Genomic DNA, 4,327 nt, shown 5'->3' on the forward strand with positions numbered 1-4,327 from the left:
TGGAGCTGTGTCTGGGCTTGTGTGGCGCGCGCGTCTGGATGCAACAGTGTCTACGACCATCTGCTGGCAACATTGTACTGCCACATGCAGTCACTTCACTGGTAAGTGGTATGTGACATCAACCATCACGGATTATGCAGTAGCTGACGATAAAGTACCCATGCAGAGGAAGATGACTGCTGCTAATGAGTTGTCACGCACTCTTACAGTGTCGAAGACCACATCTCGCGAGATTAGTAACCATTTCTCGCTTCCCTCCTGTGCGTTTGTTGCCTATCGCGTCCATGTTTGTATTCGTTTTGCTTGTTTTTGGTAACACAGCCCCATGCTGTGTGATCAGTCGCATTGAGAGAGTAAGATGACTACATGTACTAGCAGCAAACAAGCCTTGATTGTCCTTGTTGTTCTGTTCTCTAGCAGATCAAACAACATCATTCAACGTCGTTCCTCAGTGTTGTCGGCAACCATCAAGACGACTGCAGATTACGATACGCGGGCTGTACACATGTACGTGGCCCTGCTGCAATAACGAGCTGCCCAGTAAAGAAAGTATCTGATACTGATGAGTGGGCAGATCTTCGACTGCTTCTTGACGGGCAACGTACCTAATGCGACCAGACCGCCTCCTGATTTAGCGCATCGTGTGCTAGCCTCACCGCATCAATGCCAGGCTACATCTGGTGCGAATAGGGTGAGAGTACGAACGCTCTTGTTTAGCACTTTACTAAAGAGATTAGGAATAGTGACAGAATTACAGAACACTGCTACAGTAGTAGTTGTGGCTGTAGAAGGTCACAACTCTGTAGGTGGTCCGGTAAACACAACCAGATATACAGGTCAGTGGTGGGGTCAGATAAGAGTTTGCTTTGGACGGCGTTCTTGCAGTCTTTTCGTTGAATGACCTCCACACCAGCAGCACGTGTCGACAACTGTCAAACTTCGAACTTTTCAACGCGACCGTGCAGCAGCCACAGGTCCATCCAACATGGCACATGCCTGAAAAAGGAGCTGCTCTCCGGTCGAATAACAGAAGGATTGCGCATGATGGTGACGGTGTGCTTCGTCATGCGTCAACTCGATCCGCATGCCGTACAAGCCAGTGCAAGAGTGAACCACCACAAGCAGCTCACGGCCAGTCTGCCAGTGTTTGGTAAAGGAAACACCGACTGACCGGGTTGAGATAAGCGCACACGTACATGTAGGGGTAGTCTTGTGATGCAAACGAGTTACGACTTCTGAGAGGAAAGGAGAAAGCAGAGGCAAAGCACGTGTTTCGATGATGGACGATCAGCCAGCCTCTGCTTAGTTGTGGTGGGGCGGCAAAGTGCACAGAAACAAATCAGCAGCGTGATTCAAACAGTCACGTAAGTCTTTGACAAGTATCAAGTTCTAATGCAGCAAACAGGCGTCCACAATAGTGATGGGCTCTTGCAACTGCAGCCAGTGCAGGTAGCAACTCACGCCTTTTAGCCAATTCACGCTCTTCTTGCGCCAGATAAGCTTAACGCCTGAAGACAGGATCAAATGTTTTCTGGGCTGTACGTGCTAGCGGGATGACATATGGCACAGACGGCGGCGGTGATTTCACAAGAACCCAAGCGGCCCAATCAATAGACCGTGCCCAAAAACTCCAAACCCATAAATAGAAAACACAAAACGCAGAAAGACGGAGAGAGAGACAGAGACAAACGCACATACACACACACACACACACACACACACATACACACACACACAATAGCGAGAGGTTTCCAGATTACCTAGACTAGAGTGCTCAACACTGCAAGGATGGAGCATTGGCACAAAGGCAGAAGAGAACAGAGACAACCGGCTAGGTCATTGTTGTAACGCTGCGTTTCATGCACATAGCAAAGCTAAGGCAATCCTCAGACAACTGACACACACACAAACGTCTTGTCAGTCGGCCCGGATCCGCAATTCACTGTTCCATGCGAAGACAAACAGTAGGCAAACCTCAGATCACGCTTCGACGAACCCTGAAGGAGGAGCAACGTTGACGACTCGAGTCTTGAGAGCAGTTGTCGTGTCTTGGTGACATTGCCGGAGGCGATCGTCAAAACAGTCTGACTCCTTGACCAGCAGACTGCGTTGGGTGACAAAGACGAAGTTATGACCAAGAGACAAGGTGGAAAGTCATGTTCGCCAGTACATTGACAGCGCTCAAGAATGCACCATCCTTGTGGATGCACGACGGTCTCCTTCATTTTCGGACACCCTCACGCGGCGTATATCTACAGGCCATACACGTATCTCGGCAGTCTCTCTGCGCCACGGCCCGCCACGGCCCACAGGGCGCAAACACACACTGTGGTCATGTTCGTTCCAGTTTGGGAGCAGAAGGAGATGTAGCAACATCGTTCCATTGCAGTTGAAACGGTGGCATAGTCTTCCAAACGAAACACAATAATGCGACACAGTTTCGTTTCCACTTCGCTCGTCCAGAGCCACCTCCCATTGCAGTAAGTACATCGTGTCTGGAGATCCAACCGCCGCTTGCAAATGTGCAAACGACGAACACGATCCGATAACGATAGCCTACGGCCTCGGTGCCTGGAGCAAATAACTTCTCAGTGCCGATGTTGTCTATTGACCCCTTCAGGTACATGCACAGAGGAAGTGTTGTGCATATTGGGAATAAAAAATGAAAATAATATGCAATAACCTGTGCTGCTAGCTGGAGAATGAATACACGTAAAGCAACTCTGAAAATAGAACTCGCACTCACAGGTACTAGGTATGGACGCGAAGTTTACACCTCGGTGCAGGATGGGCTGCGTATAGTGCTTATAACAATGTCAGTATTATCACCTCGAGATAGTGCACACTGTGCTGTGACCGGAATCAGGTCTGTTTCGGAGAGATCAAAGGCAAAGGCGCACTCGTTGCCTTCGGCTTCAAGTTGCCCCGGGCTATTGAACGACTCCGGGATAACCATTGCCTTTGGCAGCTACTGCCAGTACTGGGCCGCGAGCCTGGAGTAGATTGTAATACGCACAGCGTGTTCAGAGCTGGCATTCAGCGGTAGTGTCCAAAACACCACTAACGATGTAGGTAAATAACGACGCCGTGAGGCCGAGGGCAAACACAACTGCAGTTCACTGTGAACACGAAGGATACGAATAGTGTATGGATAAAGACGCGGCAGGGAAGATGGGATGTTTTTGAGAACTTTGAAGGTCTATTGTAGGCTTTGTAGCCTTGTCAACCTTTTTCACTGAAAGATGAGATGACTCAATGAATACTTACGAAGTTAGTTACATACAGGTACATGTAATCCAAGTAATGATGTACTCTTGTGATATTAATTCGGCATGGAGCAATTCGTACTTGGAGTTGCACCCAGCCAAAAAGGTGAATAATTATGATCTTTGTTCACAGATGCTGGCAAACCCCATCTATTACCCGTCGTGGATCTAGTCGCAATCCGAGCCAAGACGTCGCTGTCCGTGTCATCGTCTAGGCACCAGGCGCTCATAATCATGTAGATCCACCAGCTAGCTACATGTATTCCGATATCACCAGCCATGCAGCATCGTCTAGGCGCCATGCTCAAACTGATGTACATGTACCGGCAATCGTTGGCGATGAGAGAAGGACCGTTCTGTGTCGGAACTACTTGTACTGTCTGTACGGCTTAGCAAGCGTTGTGTGGGCAGGTGTGTATGACTGTACAAATGTACCAGTCTCTACACTAGCACTTGTGTCTCGGGTTTTGTTGTGCAACGATACCGTTGGGGCTTTCGTTAACTTTCGTCTTGCAGTCACTAGGAGGCTCGGTGGAAACATGTGTTGTGGTGTTAGTCCCCAGTTGGCATGTCGGAAACTCTCAGCGGCCACACGTTGCAATCGTGCATGTCATGGTAATGATGTGAACTAACCCAGGGACCCAGGGAGTAGTAGTACAATACCATACTGCCCCTGGTCTCGCCTTTCTCCTTGGAACAAACTGTCAAAGTATTAATTCCTCTTAGGAACAGATCCTGCCAAGAATCCAAATCAACTGGCCTCGAAGAGACTGCGCCATCTTCTCTCGTTAGCCTCTTAATGCATAGCACGTTGTTGTCAGTGTTGTTGCATTTGAGCTCATGCAGGAGGCGAATTCCACTTGGTACCGACAAGGGACAGACTTGATTCTGATACGAGGCTCGACCTAAGAAGATTGGTCAGTGATGACAGTTGGTGTAATAATTCTGGTATGATGGTCAGTTTAATAACACAAAATATCGACATCTACACGTATAATAACACTCGTCGCCATGAGATCAGACTATGCACCTATCTATGACATCCTTCAAACAGACAGTCC

The sequence above is a fragment of the Sycon ciliatum genome, chromosome 4, assembly GCF_964019385.1.
Source record: "Sycon ciliatum chromosome 4, ocSycCili1.1, whole genome shotgun sequence".
In the NCBI taxonomy this organism is placed as follows: Eukaryota; Metazoa; Porifera; class Calcarea; order Leucosolenida; family Sycettidae; genus Sycon; species Sycon ciliatum.